Here is a 19826-nt window from a genome sequence, read left to right on the forward strand (position 1 = left end):
CACATCGAGATGTCTTTGTTCTAAAGTTGCCAACGACGTGTTATACACATCAATAATCTTACTGTATCACATATACCAAGTTGGATCTGAGTAGGATATGTATTGACCCGATCATTTTTTCATGTCTCACCGTGTTCAAAATTATTATATAATCATAAAAATTAGTGTATAATCCATATAAATAGGTAATGACAAAATTCTTCGGAGACTCTACCGAATCCCAGCATTCGTTGTGATCGCAATAGGTAAACGTCAACCGTGAGAAGATTGTATTTAAGACACTGAATCTTCTCTAAAGAAAACTAACATGCATCGCATCGCAGACAATGCGATCCACAGATAAAATTTAGAAACAGAACGTCTTTGAACGATAAAAGGAAACCGATCTTCTTTCGAACGAATATTCAGATCGTTCGCATGCTTGGGGAAGAGCGAACAGTTAAGATAATACCGAATCGTTCGGAAGTCCCCCTGAATAGTTACACGTCCGATTGCCACGGGCATGAATGTCTATCGAATCGACTCCAGTCGCCAGCTGGATCCATGTAAATACCAGTATCAAGGTTTCGAGTAGGCATTAGAGTAGTATTCAGTTTGCGTCCCGCTCGTTCGGCTACAATGCCTCGAAACGTCGCGTTGGTCGAATTTCGCGCGGTCCTATTTTCCTGGCTCGGAGTTTATTGAAGGTGAATGGAAGAAAAAGAAACATGATGTCAATGAATACAAATAGAACTGGCCAAGATATGTGTCGATACGTGCTGCAGGTGTCGCTGCTTATATATTTTGCTTTATCAGTGGAATTTTATGTTTCTGACCGTGTTTCTTGAAAAAGGAAAATATCTGGGTAAATATTTGCTTTAACATTTTCATCCTTGAATATGTTTTTTTTCTTTAATATGAATTTTGTGAGAAAAAACATGCGACTGCATACTAATCAGCCAAAACACATGTACTGACAGTAGATTAACACTCAATTCGTTGCCTTATAACAACGTGTCAGATTCGTGGTGTAGATTTTCAACATAACATAAACATTACTCGATTCCTTCGAGTTTAAAGTAAATATTATACTTCTGCAATCAATTATTATATATAAAAGCAAACATGGACATAGAATACGTCTATAATTTTTCTCTTTTTTCAATAAATTATTAATGACAAAGTAGTCGTATTGATCGGAGTTGAGAAAGAAATCATAATTCAAGGGATTAAACTGTTAGTCATAAGCAAAAATCCCAATGTGATATAATTTTCCTCCATCTAGGCGTTTTCTAGCTTTCCGGTAACTTAAAATGTTCGTGGTAATTATTTATATGTACCATTCGAGACGAAAGGATTAAGAAAGACAGCTTTGATGACGTTGACCTTTATGTGTGCTGTTAAGGACTTAATTTTGTGTTGCTTTTCTTAGTAACTTAATTACTAGTTTCTTATAGTTTTGGAAATTTTTGCGATTGTTTACAAAAATATCTGTAACGCTATGTAGATAATGCTGAGTTTTCTTTTTGGTATGAGATGAAGTTAAATTAAATTGAGGTCAGGTTTTATTTGTATTTATGCACATTTGATAATAAACAAGAACAAGTGCAGTTTATTATTTTAAAAATTGTAAAATGTTTATTTAATAATCATTAAATTTATCAGTAGCGGTTTACTACCTTAATTCGTTGTCAGAGTGTATACAGGGAAATTGTATAGAATGATGCTCTCGACAACGTATTTCAAGGTCATTGCAATTGGTAAAGTATGAATGATGAAAATATCAAAGGCTTTGCGTTAATATTTTAAAAAAAATCGTAAAAGATTGTCAGTTAAATTATTATGAAAAATAACTTAGAATTCTTTCCGTAACAACACATGTGAAAATAAAAAACATTAGAGGTTTCTCAGAAAGGAACTGTTCAATATGTTGAATTTATTTTCTCTTGGGATATTCTTATATAAATATACACGATAAGAAGGAATAATTTTATCGAAAATTTCGAGAAAGAAGTTGATTTGATGTTTTCATAATGAAATAAAGTAAAAAGTAAAAATTAATTTTTTCATTTAAATAGATTTATTCTGTATCTTTGATAAATTAACCATATTTATAGAGTATAAAATTAATTTTTTACATTAAATAATATTTTTGTTATACACAATATTTTTAGAAGAATAATAAATAACAAGATAAGAAATACTAAGTAATGAATAATTTATACCATCACTAACTCCATTTCTGTTGAATATATCGGGTTAGTTTTATTTCTCTATGAAAGTTGAAAGATGCGACGAAATGAATACTAAAAACTTGGCACCAGCATATAGCATCAAAAAATATTTGACACGTATATTTTTATAGCTATGTGCATTCATGTTTATGAAAATAACTTCCAGAGACGAGGATGAAGGATTCAGTTCAAGAAATATCTTAAAACTTCCTAAAAGTAGAAAAGAAATATAAATATAAAAAAGTCATAAAAGTTTTGAAATTTTTCGATTTTCTCGAACGAAGCCTTAAATGAATAAATTTCAATATTTATTTCTAATTTATTTTTCTACAAAGAAGTTTATAATTCACAAATAAACCATCAATTATAGGACACCTTACACGTATTAGGTCCAGTAATAATTAATGTCGTTTTTTTAATATACTTATAAAACTATTTAATTAAAGGATGAATAAAAAATGAATCTGTAACATAATTGCCATTATTAACTTCATACGTTCTATATATGTAAAAAGTTTGTAGGTTATGTTTTTTAAATTATCATGGAACCATTTCAGAAACGCATAATACAAAAGCCAAATGAATTATTGCTAAACCTGATACATTTTGCCTTTTTAGAGGTATACATTTTTGCATATCTCTGTTAACTTGTTGTATTTATTTTTTTTATATTGGCAGACTGAATTTACACAATTTCTTATTTTATAAAAGAAGGATGACGCAAAATGTTTTCTCTGTGTATTATAAGAAATGGACGTATTTATCGTCACTCCATTTGAAATATAAAGACAACTGAAGTGTGAGCTCGTGTTCCTTGAGTGAAGGTTCAATATCTGAGTACGAGCAGCTTGAACAATAAGTATGCAACTGCGCACAAACTTGCGTATAGCATATGATAAAACGTGTCAAATAAAATTTTGATACGAGCCCTTAAATTATGAGTTAAGAAATATTTTTAAATCGTATTTGTGAAAAGTCTTTTGTACGAAACTTTTTCTAGACACTACATTCAAGAATGAAAATATCATTTGCTTTATCCACAATTAATTTGTTTGATTATTAAATTATAGATCTTTGTGCAAAATAAAAATTTTCCAAATTTAAATGCACGTTATGTCAAGAATTTCGATAAATTGAACATGAAATAACGTTTCCGAATTTTTATTTCACGCATTCACATTTCATTTGTGATTCATAAAATCTACAGAGTACAGATCGTATTTTAAAATATGTTCTAAAGAACTTCGGAAATATAAGCTAGAAAAACAGATAGAACAAGAAACCAGCGCCCACTTCTACGAATTTCTAAATTTATGATGAAACGAAGTATTTTCTTTAACAAACTTTATTTAATTATTATAACTGGATGGTTATTTAATAAACTATATCAAGAGAAATAAATATTTTGAAACAGATAAATTTTATTTTAACCAATTCATAAAACAAGACACAAGACCGATATTAAATAAAAAAATGTTATCGATTATAAAACAAATGATAAATGTTCTGAAGTTCGGCACGCGATTTGAATACTTCTAACAGTATACCATATATTTTCAGTAAAAATAATTATTACGTAATTCAACGCAGATTCTACTGAGCTCACCATTCCCTTCCTCCATCCAATCCTGTAACCGTTAGAACAATTCAAACACTGTTTACAAACAAACATCAAACTACAGTATACAAACTCCTCGAAGCAGACACATCGCCAAGCACCGTGATCGCGGCGCAATTTTCGAAATAGTCGGGAAATTCAGCGTGACAGAGAAAATGAGAGGATAAAAAGCGGGCATCTGTCCAGCGTTCCGTTTCAAAATCGATCACCTTAACGATCGAACTCGAGAACAAAAGAAGCGCCAACGATCAAAAGGTTCGAATTTATTCCACTCCACGGAGCGTGTCATCCACGCTTCGTTCTACTTTCCTCGCAACCGAATCACTTTGTTTCGGCGGACAATAAACGTGGTCATATGACCTGTGATCAATCTACCGAGGGGCAGTCTAATAAAATATCACCGGTTGCACCAGCCGCCGTTTTTGACGCCCCAGATACAGTCGAACTTACGCCCGTGCGTCTTAGGTTTCTTCACACTTGCGTTTTCTTCAATGGCACTGGCATCGGCGTTTGTAAACACAGTCAAAACACATGATAAAATGAAAAATGTTCCACTACCGCCAATTATTTTAATTGTAATGATTTTATCGCAATACAGTTACAGGGTGTAACTAAATTGTTGCGCACAAATGATAGAGCATGTACAACTCATTAAACTGAGTAAAAAAACCCCAGTGAACATGGGTCCAAAACTCAAAATAGTTCCCGAGATGAAAATAGGTTTAGTTTAAGAAAAATGTATGGGGACAGAATCAAGAACAACGAATTATCTCGAAAAGTATCAGTGATACGAACAAACGTGTCAAACAAAAGTTACAAGGTATAAAATACTGCATGTCACGGTGGGAGGTATTTGACCGTAACATGACCTGATACGTCCTGCAGAGATCACGTCACAATTCTTAAATAGAACCCCATATTTTCCATTCCATATTTTTGAAGCCGACATTCAGACGTTTCCAAACCATAGACATGAAATTTATCTTGCAAGCCGTTATTAAAATATCAGTATCCAAAGTTTGTAAAGCATATACATATGTTTAATTTAATATTATTAATTTATATATATATATATATACATACATACATATTATAAGTATATTATACTATTATACAAAATGTATAATAATTTGTTTATAATAATATAGTTCAAATAATCAAAGTGTAGAAATAAGTGAATACATAGTCCATAACATGAAATTATAATAATGTAGAAAACAATAATAACAGTAATATAGTAATATAATGCTACGATAATATTGATCGATTACTTATTGACAACGTAGCTTAAGAATGTTCATACATATGCTCGTTATTGATGCAAATGGATTAAAATTATTATAAATTATTATAAATATTATTATAAAAGATATGTAACAAGTTATTTATAAGAATATAGTTCAAATAATTACTACTTACTGACAACCTAGTTTAAGAACGCTCATACGTATACTCGTTATCAATGCAAATGCATTAAAATGGACAAATTCGTAGCCACTCGGTTAAATGTTACTAGCCTTTAGAGGACCGACAAATATTTAAAAAAATACTGAATCGCTTTTTCCAAATATATATGTATATTCATAATATACATACTGTGTAGAATTGGAAAAAAGAACTTTAATTCTCTGTTACTCCAAAACAATCTCTCCAGCGACATTTACCCGCAAACCGTTATTATACATTTGTCGTAAACGTGGATTTCGACTGTACCAACAGCCAAGAAAATTCGTATCTGTTCGCGGATTCTTACTCGCAGAATATGTGGTCTCCCTCGCGTGACGGTTGATCCTTCACGGTGTTATTAAAAACGCGCAACGGTTCCCGTCACGAGAGGAATGACGTTGAAAAATGACGCGGGGAAAGGAGAGGGTTAGGTAAAAGTCGAGAGGAAAATCTTCAAAAATACCTTCGTCTCCTTCGGCTGTTGTTGGCTTCTCGAGATAATGGAATAGTTGCGTCACGGGATTCTCGATGCGCCGAGATGCCTCCAGTTATTTTTCAAAAGCGCTGCTTCCCTTCCTGCCAGTCCATCTGGAAAGATACGAAAGAAAATTTGTTGTCTTCCTACATCGGTCTTCGTACATGCAATAACTCGTACAATAAAAACACGGATAACAACTTGGCTACCCCGCCGGTACAAAGGGAAAGGGTCACGAGCGTGGAAGACGGGTGGCAGTTTTAAGCCTATGGGCTGACTTTGATCCGCATTGTGATTATCCGAATTGCATTATGTGCTTGATGTAAGAATATTTAATAGCTTGTGCATTCTATGAGCCGTTTATTTTGAAAGTGATTTAGGTTTGCAGAGGAACAGTGGAAAAAGAAGATAATGTACAATTGCAACAAATATAAGTATTAACTAACTTCTTTTGGAAAATGGGGTTAAATAATTTTCGAAATAAACGGCTTATATTATTTGTTGAAGGAGTATATTTTGAAATTTTGAAAAGTTAGTTTATGTTTTACATACTTTAGGGATTGATGCTTTCAAAGTATCGTAGAATGAGTTTAACACGGAGATTTAAAGAATTGATGAAGTTATAATATTTGTATTATAGTGTCTCAAATGATAGTATTTTAATGTCTTAACGAAAATTTTGGTCACATTTTTTTACTGATAGTAAATATTGCGTGTCAGTTTGTAATATAATTTCTCATTCACGAATAAAAATATCATTTAATAATTCAAATTTATATTTCAATAGAAGAATGTAATTTTTTGTTTCACATCACTTTAAGATAATAATTGAATATTCTATGAGAAAAACACATGAATCAGAAAACATTATTTTAATTACAATTCAAAGATTTTCTCGACACGTGTAAGTAAATACTTCTGTATACTGTACATAAAAAATTAAAAAGAAAGAATAATATTGGACAAATAATCAAATATCGATTGTTTAATTCAAACAATATTTTTTTATTACTTTAAAGCGATATTCTGAAATAAAAGGTTCGAGCTGAAAAAATTTGTTTTCAGAAGTTATGAGTGTACTTGTAAAACTTTTTTAATTTTAGTCGGACACACGGTGAACCAGAAAACAATTATTATATTCGAAATTAAAAAAATAAAATTCTTTTTTATTTGATTATATTAATATTACAAAATTTTTTAAAAGTGGCAGCATATCTTGTACGTAAATTGAACACGCAGAATTGAAAAAATCACTTTTGGCTGACAGATTATTCTCCGTTAGATTATTATTTAAACTGATTGGCATTAAAGGAGAAATGTAGCATGATAAAATGTTAGAGGTTGAAATATTGTCATTGCGATGAAAATACACATGATTCAATAGTATTTACTAGAGTAATATGTTATGATTGAATTAACAATCGTAACATAAAATCAACATTTCGGTAATTATATCTGCTCTTACTAAACGTGGAATTTACGCACACTTTTACGAACACATTTGAAACTGTTTAAATACATTTTTCATTAAACAAAGTTTCATTTAAAATGATATTTAATTTTTATATTCTAAAGAAATAGAGAACAGTCTAAAAGTGATTTATCCTTTATCATTTACAAGGTCATTAAACTTTTCTTCATCCGGTTACAATCATATAATATATTGGGACTCATATTACAAAATTATTATAAAAAATAGGTTGCTTCATTGGTAGTCTTCGAAAATGATTTTTCATAAACTATCTTTAATTGTATAAAAACCATTTTATATAATAGAGAGTTATACTCGCCACGTCAATTCTACGGCATGATATTTGAACACCTTGTATACACTTAATGTTTTGTACTCGTCCATCGACGTGCTCACAGTATAAAGTATGATGAAAAGATAGAAATAGTTTAACCTCTTTCAATAGACCAGAGGTGTTTGAACAGTATATTATAAAATACGGGAGTGAAAGCAGTGGCTGTAAAATAATTCTCGATCAGTCTCTTTACTTCTCGTTTATTTTAATACTATGAAATATTTGCATTAAATGACTGAAAATTAAGTCGTGCGTTTAATCCGTGACTATTATCGCTTAATTATCTTCGGAAATACAGACGAAAATATTAAACATGAATCTGTCGTTAAAATTTTTACTTGGCAACAATAATACTTCCTTATAATTCATTATCCATAAAAAATCCATGACTATGCTGAGGAAGCAGAAAGTGTAAAATAGCTGAAAATGTATGACTTTAAATCACTATGACCTTAAATTAAATTCAAATTTAAATGACTTGAAAATAGAATATTCTCTATTCAATTTAAATATATTTTAATGAATATCCTTGTATTAAAAATTTATATTTAAATTACTGGCAAAAATACCCATTTAAAAAATCATGAAAGACTTTCAAATAACCAAAATAGTATTTAGTCTCTCGAATATATAATAGAACTTTTGTCAAAGACATTCTGTTCCAACTTCAATAGTAGCGAAGATAATTAAATGTCCCGTAATTCATGAGTTACACTGCATTATTTATAAATGTACTTATTTCCGGAACTATTGGTTATTTGGAAAATGTCTCAAATGCAGTTTTCCTTGTTTTGATGGGTTTTCCTGATGTAGATAGGTTAACATTTTCTTGTTATATAACGCTTTCGACACATCAATGATAGAAAAAAATGATCATAAATTAAATTAATTATATATTCTACGTGTCTACCGTGTGCCTAAAGACACATCCATGTAAGTGTACTGAATTATTCTCTTCTCAAAACAGAAAAATTGCATTTGAAACATTGTTTAAACAACGCATAGTTTTGGAGATAATTGAATTTATAAATTAAAATGTAACACTCCGTATGTACATATCTGTATATACTGTATTCTATAGTGCTATACTTTATATATGTATATAATTTATATTGTTGTAATTTATGTTGTTTCTAAATAAATAGCCAACAATTATGATACAATTTTCAGTGCACACAGCATTATGAGAATTATTGTTAGTGGCAGAAGTGCGAGGCAACGACGAACGGCTTGTGAACGTTACAGCATGACTGTGAAAGCGTCTAACGTGGAGACAGTGGAAAAAAGAGAGAAAAATGGGACAGCGGAAGGTGAAAGGGCGTAAAACGCGCAACAGGAGTCGCGAAGCGTGAAGCTTCATGATATTTGAAAAAAGAAATAAAGGTCGAGAATGGGGGACGGGTACGGGTAAAGGAAGGAATATAAAACGTGGAGGAAGCTTAACGCGGTGAAGGCGACGGTGATACACTACGAAATGCAATCTTTGTCTTCTCATTGCTATTACGCTGAAATTACTATTTCCCTCACTGATTAATTGGTGTCAACCAGACATAATTTTAAAGGGAATAGGTTTAAATGTACAGCGGGAACAATTCAGCAGAAATACAAAAATTAGGATATAATTAACTACAATTTGTTGAATTTGTGCTTCTTTTAAATAAATACGGGCTAAAGTTGCAAAACACAGGTAGCAATATATTAATTGAGTGCTACATTTCATTATTAACTTCATGTAACATTGTTCGTTACAGAAATGCTTATGGTCATGGATAATTAAAATTTTTTTTAAGACTAATTATTATTAGTACACTTTACACTAACTTAATGTAGGTACATGGACAATTTCAAAACAAAGTTGCAACTAGTTGGGTATGTTAAGTTCTGTAGTTACGGGCAATTTTTGTAAGATAGTTCGGAGTTTCAAATATTTCGAAATTAAGCTGAATACACGTTATGCAAATTTACATCAGAGTTCTCAATTAATTACATTTTATACCATTTTTTTCTTGCATAGGTCCATGATTATTTGTTCAGTGCTTATTCATTCATCGTTATACATAGTTCAAACTCTATCATAAGTAGAAATAAAGAGCAATAGTCAGACACAACTGACACGGATCGAACCTTAAACGCAGGCACTTAATAAACATCCGCAATAACAAATATTCTTTCTTCTTTATTATATATATCACACGTGTAAAATAATATAAAAAAGAAAATATGTTGTATGTGATATTTAATAAAAAGAAATTATAAAATGCAAAATACATATAGAATATATACTGAGTATCAACAGCAATTAATTTCTCAAAATTTAAATGTAAAATATATTTTTAACATATAGCGACTGATTGTTTTTGTAAGCTTTTCCTTACGCTTAAATAATTATTGTGAATCTTTTAGCATGTATTACGAATTATATTTTGTGACAAATCATATAGACTTTAAATTCAGAAATATAAGTACAAAAACTTCATAAAGTGTGCAATTAGTTTTTGAAAACGAAATTTTCCAAAATTTTATAACGAAAATAATTTCCATTACCAAACATATTTATACGTATGAGAGATATGAGTATAAAAATGTGAATTCTGCGTATTTATACTATTTTGCCATATGCTGTTCAAATAAATCTATTTTTGATAATTGTAAAACTCTTTCGGAAGAATATTATGGCTTCTGATAAATAAATTAACTTTAAATGTGTATAATACCCTGCTGAACTTAAAATAATTATTTTCCAACATATAATAATTAAGGTGTTCTACATCTTTTTTAATAAAAACTTCTGTATTCATATTTAATCTGATCATTTGTTTGAATGTTACTCAGGGAACTGTTGAGTTGTTTTCCTCCTCAAAGTTAGTTACTGCACACTCAGTTTTGAGATACTGTACTGTGAAGTTTTAGAATCGCGTATGTTTGCTCAAAGAGAACACGATCCGATCATTGAATTTTAGTAGTTTACGAAGAAGCGTGCAACTGAGTTTTACTCCGGCACATTACGGTTATACTTTTTTGACTGCGGCTTGGCTTTATAGAGCGCATTTTCTGGGTAGGGAGTCGTTTGAGGAGAAATTGGGAGGGACGTGAAACTACCGTGGAAAATGGAAACTGCAAGGACTTCCGATGAAATCAACCGATCGCCAACGTTGTGTACTGACTTGACGTATACTAAATCAAGTAGAGGCCATAGTTGAATGTACGCTACATAAGAATTATTACCTTATCTACACTGTACACTCGCCAACAGAATTTTCTTGACAATATAAATTTTGATATCCTTTCTCATAAATATGAGATAATAACGTAACACCAAATAATTCACGTCTTTACAATATTTAGATGAAACCAATAACATGTAGAAGATTTATTCTTTCAATCTGCAGTAATATCAATTCAGGATTTCAAATAAACCTGTGTTTTTTAATTGTAAATGTAATCAATTTTAGTAATACAATATACGAAATGTATATTAAAACAATTTATAATATTTCTATAAATAATATGCATTGAAAGATTTTGGAGGTAATAAATTATTCTTTTTTTAATGATGAAAGAATTACTACGATTACTGAATTAAAATATTTATTTATATTTTTTTCCCAGATTTTTTAAACTCTTGCGGTTTTCGCTTGAAATACCATATATCAATATATACTGGCTATCATAATTGATTTAAAAGAATTGTAATATCACAATAAATTTAAATAACATTTACTTTAGTGCACGGAAGAGAAATTATAAAATCACTATAAATAAACTTCTTAATTATCATCGAGCAATACAATAATAAGATGTTACACTGTTTTATGGGAAAATATTATAATAAGAATTTTTAAAAAATTCAATAATTTGAAGATGATTTCAGTATGCTAACTACCGAGTTAGTAATACAAAGGAAGGAAAGTGAATTTATTGATTAAAAATTAAACGGTCCATCCTTTGTGTTTTAATAATACTCCCATTCATTTTCATGTATATAAGTTGTATCCACTTTTAAACCTTCTCCAATAAAATTTCTTATGGCGAAAATTAAACAAACTAGCTTTAGTTCTCAATGTTTTAAACAATCTCGCTTCGATGTGCTTTATAGATAAAATATTCATGCAAAAATACTGTAACACTAAAATTAGGATAACGGCAAACATTTCGGTCGCTAACATAAGGACGAATTGTAAGTATGTCGCATTATTCAGAATTTATTTAAGACGTATTATAATCTAACCACAAATTTGACTAATCTAGAAATATTAACACTAAAATAAAGGATAGGTCAAATTGACCGACATCAGAATTTTTATTTCGCATTCGCAAAGTATTTATATTATGAAGGCATTTTTGCGAAAGATTTTTAATTAAACTTGTGTATCTGCACAGATACAAAACTACATAGGAGACCATTCGAATCTCAAGAAATGTATTGTTCCAATTTTTATAAAAAACTGAAAATAAGTCGCTATGATTGTTTAGTAGTTTTAGTGTTAAAGCTTGAAATAACACTAATTCTTTCAACGATGAATTCTTTATTTTTTCAGACAATCTTGCTGTAATATTAAAGAAAAAATAAAAATTTATTTTGTTTCCTTCCCTTAGGAGTATTAAATTTCATATAACACATTTCCGTATATATTATTAAAATGTTCCACAAATTTGTACTAATCTTCACCTTTAATATTTATATTATCACTTGTCTGTTTTATACATTCTCTACATTTATGTCCCGACAAACTATGTTAGCATTGTAATTAACACTAGAACTACCAGACGGCACAAATGAACAAATGATTCCTGATGTCTTCTTTTTGCAATTACTAGAAACTAGAAGTTGTCGAAGAAATTGATTTCGCAATACGCAAACTGAATTGTAAATCAACTGAAGTCTTAATAGATGCATTCTTAAAGTTTCTATAGAGAAATTTCAAAAAGTCAATTTAACTGCCCAGTAATTTTAGTGTTAAGCCGACTTTTCATCTTGTATACTCCTCACTCGCCTTTCCCCGTAACATGAAAAACATCGACACACCTTTGACATGTCAATTATAAAATACTTTGTGTAAGTAGAAGCGAGGGATTGGTTGTAGGTAGGTTGATGGTCTATCTTAACGAGCAAGGGACGGCACATATAACATGGTTCGCAGATAATTTCGGTGCAAAAAGGGACGCCGGAACGTAGAAAGGAATGGCGGAATATGAAACGAAATTTCCTTTTTCTGTCGCCGCTTACGCGGCGCACTCCGTCGTCCCGAGATGCACGACTGTAAACGAGGGCGTGGATGAAGCCACTTCGGTCATACTTTGATGCCACCGAGCTCCGTGCACCCGTGTTTTATGCGCGTTCACACACTGAAGTTATGATTCTTCGTTTGCTCTTTTCCTGGGGACAATGGACATAATTGTGCTTCATTTAATATTGTCCTCTTCGTTCGTAAAATACTAAATACTCGGGAATTTAGCTTCAGGGTTCCGTTAAAATACCAATGTTTTTATCAAGATTATTCAAAGAGTTTTATAATAAATTCCAAGCGAATATTGAAAATACATACAACTCATACCAATGGCGGAATTTTGGGATTATATGCATATACGTGTGAATTTTTTAAAGTCTTATTTTAATCTTTCTTGGATACACTGGATTTATTGTATTTTATTAACCTGTTAACTGGAGAATTTAGTTTAAAAAATCTATCGTTCTGTGCATAATAAAAACAAAAAATGAGGTGTGTATTCATCAAATGCAGGATGCATGCACTTAGAGGATATCTTAATGAAAAACCAAAGCAAAACAAAGAATTACATGTTTAAAAGTGTGGCAATGGTTATTCGTGATTCCTCTTTTTGTGTTAAGTTACTTAAATTCAATTTTGGTTTTATTGCAATAAAAATCCCTTTTTTTCAATATACCTTCCTTTTTAATTTTTGGTTTGAACAGCAATTGACAAGAATTAATATTTGTATATGCAATTGTATCCTCTGGTAATTTACATTATTGTATTAATTGAAAGACATGAACAGGGAAATTAATTGCATTATATTCGCCATTATTCAAAAGTACTTAACATTATTAAGAAAGTGCATTTCAAATAATTAAACAACATTTGTTTGATACTTATAGCCGCAGGTAAAAAATGTACAATGTAATCTAAATTACTGGCAGAGTATGTCATAAACTTATATTATCACATATAATAAATGTGTTCATATTATCGTACGCAATTACGTGTAATACTTTCGAAGTTCTTTCTGAATATGCAACAAGGATTACACACTGAGAAAACATACATACATAATTCATAACATGTAACACATATTTTACTAGATTGTATCAAACTACTTATTTAAATTATTAGTAAATAATCATTAAATAAACTTTTGAAACGTAATCAGAACATGGATACTTTAATTGCGTATTTAAAATAATAGCGAACAATTGGAGTGGAGTAGTTTTAAGAAATTATGGATCTATATTCCGTTTTGAGATAAATGACATATTAAAGTAAGTGCAGAATGTTGTTCGTAGATAATGTATAGTCTGTTGTTGATTTAATTCTGTGAATTAAGTCAACAAGCTAGCGTGGAAGAAAGATTTGTGAATCGTACGTTCTCCACTGAAATATATTGGTCGGTAAATTCCGGAGCTCTGTTGCTGATAATGGAACAATATTTTCTGAATGGTTATATTAAATGCGTGTAACAGCGAGCGAGAGTGTTGCATTATTCAACTATGATAACGTATTGCCTAAAATCGCATCGCTTTAGCAATCCTTTCAAATGTATAATAAGATCATTAATTTCTTCTGCAAGCGTATATTCTAACGATACATTTAACGTGAATCTGATTTCGTGCATAATATAACATTGTTAGTGCACTGTTTATTACATAATTATTGACATTTTGCGTTTGCATATCGTAGGATCTTCAATTATTTATAAAATAATAGAAAAGATGCAACAATTTTATTACTTTCGACATTATATGCTGGTATACAAATTTAATAATGTAATATCTTAATCATTATTTTTTAACATATATTTTAAACAAATTTATTATAACATTTTTTCCCGGTGATTATAAATAGGAAATTTAAAAAAAAAACTTTTATTTTTGGTCATCACATCTCAATTAAAACGATGTTAATATAATAACAAAATTCTTTAGCAAATACACTTATAATCACTGTGGATTTTCAGCATTTGCATCAACAAAATTTTCTGTACGCTGCTTTCAAAGAATATACTTCTACTATATACAATCTAATACAACTTGCCAGACCATCAAATCAACAAAATCATTCAAAAAGGAATCAAACAGTCAATAAAATTACTTAAATAAATAAAAACCGTTGCAATATTCAATAACAAACCCTATTAAATGAACACAATTAAAAAAGTAGATACATTCACTCTACTACCGTCTTCGTCATTAAAAATCAAAACATGTTCCACCATTTCTTCGCAAAGGACCATTATCCAAAAAGAAATTAAACATTCAACATAATCATTGAAATAAATAAATAAAAACCGTTGCAATAACCAATGAAAAACCATATTAAATTAACACAATAAAAAAAAGAAACAAATACATCCACCCTACCATTATCTTCGTCGCTAAAAATCGAAACACGTCTCACCGTTCCTTCGCAAAGTACAGTTGTCACGGTTTCCTGCCAACATCCGTAAATGAATCGAAGTTCCCAACGAAATTCGTTCATCATTGTCTTCCACGGTTCACAGAATATTTCGAGGGACCGTAACGAGAAGCTGGTGTGAAACCAGCCGCTACAATGCTCCAATTCCATGGTTCGCGGCAGTTGGTCGTTACCTTTGCCTCCAACGGACGAAGGGAGTTGCCCGGCGAAATTGCAAGGTGCACAGGCTAAGGGGCCGGAGTTATTGTTCGAACCAGAATTCAAGAAGTTCCCGACACCATTCCCCACCGCGCCCTTCGTCGATCGAAAGACGTATCGAACGTGATATTCGCTCATCCTGGATCCTCTCGTTTCCTTTTCCTCCGTGTCGTTCGCCGAACCGAACAGTCTACAGCTGGCTGTCCTCGCCGAGAACTTCCTTAATTATCCTACAGTTCGTCGAATAATTTGGCCGCTTCAAACGCGACGGTTTACAAGCCCGGTTGACATCTTGCTACAAACAAGTTGTCGCGGGAGGAACGAATGAACAGAGAGGGGGCGAACCTTGAAGGAGACGGAAACGGATTCGAGTTCGAAACCGTTCCAGTCGCCTTCTGGAAGTTCTGTTGCTCGTCACTCTGATTCGTTCCAACGATTTGTCGAATTTCTTTGGCAATGAAAACCTTGGAAGAAATCAATTACGGTCTAGAACGTTTTGATCGGGATACTTTTTACGATTTACGATTTAGTGGTGCTTTTCGAGAAATGTTTCGGTTGAAGAGATTTTGCGAGAAAGGATGCTTATCATTACAGTGTGAATTTACTGGGCTTTGTGATATGATAATTTTGGAGGCAATAAGGTTTGAATTAAATACTGCTTGTTTCTGGATTTATTTTTTGATTGTAGAAAGGGGTGAAGAATCTTATATAAGATTGGAATATGTGAATTGGTCTTGTGGTCAGTAATAATCTTATTTATTCATATCATGTTGCAAAAGATATTTTATATTAAAGTCTATCTAAATTACAAATTTTTATATTATAATCTTCATGGGTAACGAAATCTAGAACTTGGAATGTGAAAAATGAGAAAACAACTTTTTAACATCTGAGATATATGAAGGGTTCGATATTATTTTTAGCGACATCTAGAAGCCTACCTCACACAATTTCGAGATAAAAATTGGTGTTAACACTTTTGATAATGATTTCAAATGCATCGTTATTTTCGTTAATAGATACACGTTTATTTAAAATTTTAAGTTTTTACAAAGTGAATCATGCTGGAGAGAACACCTAATTTTCTATGACAAAATCGAGGATAAGAGTTAACAAATTATTTATCAGTTCAACCTTGAATTCTTCGATAATACCGAAGTTTCGACTATGTTTAGAACTGAGAGTAATAAAATAACAATTTAAGACATTTGTTTTGCAAACTATCAGTGATTACTAATAACACTTGTTACAGAAATTACTATTAAAAATTATAAAATGTTATAAAAATAAAACATTGAACATTTAAGATTTAGCAAGTCGATTTATAGACTACCAGTTGATAAATGCTGGCGGTATAAAGTCTATTAATTGGTTTCCGGTAAGTATTGTATTAATGTATGTACATAGTCGTGTCATAAATTATGATGATAACGAATCCTTTTATAATGTTTATCAGTTGAATTTTCAACTTTCCTTTGTTAATATAACTAAGATGAGCTTTATACTATTGGAAACAGTACAGTTTTGTTCAGCACGGTGTGCATTAATCATAGAGGGGAACATCAAAGAGGAACGTACCGCGGTAATCGCGTTGTGCAAATGCAATAATTCACCGTCGAAGATTGGCTTTCAGGAAGCTCAGATCTCAATCCTTTGGATTACCGACTGTGAAATGTTTCAGAGCAAAATTCCCGTTCTATCTCTCATCGAAATATCAAGAATTTTAAAATCAATTTGGTGAATGCAGTAACTGTAATATCGTTAGAACTGTAGCATCGGCTAATAAATGTTCGGACGGATTAAACCGTGAGCAGAGACAAAGAATGACCATTTTTAATAATTTCTACATTTTTTATATTCTTTAATTAATGAATAGTAAATCCGAAAGAAATGGAATTTGTGGCGTCGAATCGGTCACCTCGAATTAGGTGACTTGAATTCGAACGAGATTACGAAGAGTGTTTGTAAGACACACTTCGGAGAACAACTCGTTGTATAAAAAGTGGCTCAGGTAGTCTCGGCTATACCTAGCTGGTCGGTGATCGAGAAAGTTCTACATGTATTTTTCCGGGAAAAATTTACTATAAACTAGTGACTTATTAAATACATTTAAAAATTTGTCTGCTAAGTAAACACTCATCAAAACTCCTATGCAAACAAACCAATTTTGTTAATAAAGTTGAAACTAAAAAATCAAGATTCTTCATAACGATTGCTCTACAATTTTTCTTATACCTCACAGATCCAACAAAATTCGATTCGTTGCTTACATCACCAAGAACATTAACGTTTAAATTTATGTAAGTAACGGAGTCACTTAAACTCGGATGACGTGGCATTCAAAGTGTTAATAACCAAAAAGTAATTATTCATCTCCGAAATTTCATTTGCCACCACAAATGTCCCTGAAAGAAGCACTATCGAGCTCGCGGCGTCAAAAGCGTGCATTCTCAGGCGCGCGAGAACAACTGAAAACAATAATTCCTCAGCACCGGAATTTCGCTCGGAGGAGCGACGAAAATTAGATCCACTCGGGTTTCCTCCCTCAAAAAAGACGACGAGCCCGAAACAGGGTCGGGCGGTGAACAAAATGAAAACAAACTTCCGTGTTAAACGCGCGGTTCGAAGGTTGTCGGCGAAGCGCACTAGGCGAAACGTAGTCGTCGGAAGAGTAGTTTCGATGGAAATGCGGCGACGGGTCGCGTCGTCGGTTGACGGAACACATTTGCGACTCGGCAGTTTGGCGAGTTCGGCCGCAGAGCTGGTAGCCGTGGACTCGGTCGCGAGTTGACGCGCGAAGAAAGGCAACCGGAAGTGGAGGAACGGCTCGGTTGTGTCTTGGCAACGGTTGTTGCGCGAGGTTTACGTTGTCCCGGGGTGACGGCCGCGAGCCTAAGAGTGTGAGACGAACGTGCCGGCGATGTGACGATGCTAACGATACGAGGACGGAAGCTAGAGGAGGAAACGGAAGGTCCTCCGACGCGACGCCAAGAGGGGCCGCCGCTAAACGAGCAAATCGACCAGCAAAACTGAACGGGGAAGTTCGTTTGGCAAGAGTCCCGGGATGGCCGGCCTTAAACTGTGTCCCACGGTGACGTTATTGCGCGACGTACTCTCACCGAATGACACAGCGACATATTCTCTTAACGGCCGCGATATCGCGTGCGCCGATTGTAAACTCCAAATAACTTGAGTTATTTATTAAAATGACAGCAGATATCAGACTGTATAGACAGCTGATTCTTGGAGTTTGCTTATGTGGCGACCTTAGTCGCTAGAAATAATGCATAGAAAATCGATGAACGTAAATTAGGAATGCTCCTGAGCTTACAGAGTCTCGTTGCTGATTGACTGATTAATACCTGCCGTCATTGACAAAAGACAAGGTCGGGACGTTTTCGGCGACTTTGGAAGTATTGGAACTGAGTAATTTTCCCATTGGCGGTTTAACTAAACGAATATGTCATTGGTAAAGTGGGATACGCACGTAAATTCATTAATTTGGCGTGTAAGCCTCTTATTTGGGCGTGGGAGTGACCATTCCCCTGGCGACAAGGAGCGCGCAAGTGAAAAAGGTCTTATCTGGTCGTTCTGAACTTCTCAACACGTGTTAGATGATTTTACGAGAAGCCATAGCCTAATGTCCTGGAAGTAATAAACATAGGGTCACGAGTATTAGTAACCAAATTATAGTAAAATAAATAACAAAAATCGATAAACAATGTAATAGTCCCTGTCGATACAAGGATGCGTAGAAATTTAAAAGACTTTAGATTGGCTGTGACTCCTCGTATTTTGTTTAGAAATTACAGAATCGTCTGGAAATCGCAGCTTCCCGTGGTTTTGAATCTCTGACACCGATATTCACGGCAAAACACGCAGAACTTAATTTCGAGCCACTCGTTCGGAAGGTTTTTGAATCCGCTTAATGGACTTTCTATGATGAGGATGTACTGGGCTAGGTTCAGATGGAAGGTGCGCGAGGGAAAAGTATTGTAAATATACGGATCAGTCGAAGAAAAGGGTAAGATTTAAAACTGTGAGGTAATTGTGAGGTGTGAAGTGTTGGTTTAATTGGGAGATGAATGGAAGGATGGATGTTCGGTAGTGATGGACAAACCGAAGTTGCTGAACACATTCATTATCAGTGTCACATATTTGTGCCGCGAATCTATATTTTATGTGAAATGAAATTAATCCTATGAATATTATTATTTAACCAGTTAACTGCATACGACGAGTATGCACGTCATCTTAAAACGCAAAATAGTACTAATTTTTTCAACGACAGACTATTTATTTTTTCAGGTAAATGTGTAATCCTCTTTCGTTTTGCTTTAGTTTTTCGTTGAAAAATATTATAGACACATTTGCTCTGCGTTTGACGAGTATACGCATTATTACCTGGTTTTATTATGCGCA

The 19826-nt window shown here is 32.6% G+C and overlaps 1 long non-coding RNA gene across 1 annotated transcript in view; it reads right to left on the reverse strand.

Moving 5' to 3' along the window:
• LOC143175072 (uncharacterized) overlaps window positions 1-19826 on the reverse strand; it is a 498558-nt gene that overhangs the window by 100317 nt on the left and 378415 nt on the right. Inside the window, exon 6 of the long non-coding RNA XR_012999692.1 lies at window positions 5741-5865. This is a non-coding gene — a long non-coding RNA (uncharacterized LOC143175072). The remainder of the gene's footprint in view (window positions 1-5740; window positions 5866-19826) is intronic.

Source organism: Nomia melanderi, chromosome 11, assembly GCF_051020985.1.
Source record: "Nomia melanderi isolate GNS246 chromosome 11, iyNomMela1, whole genome shotgun sequence".
Classification (NCBI taxonomy): domain Eukaryota; kingdom Metazoa; phylum Arthropoda; class Insecta; order Hymenoptera; family Halictidae; genus Nomia; species Nomia melanderi.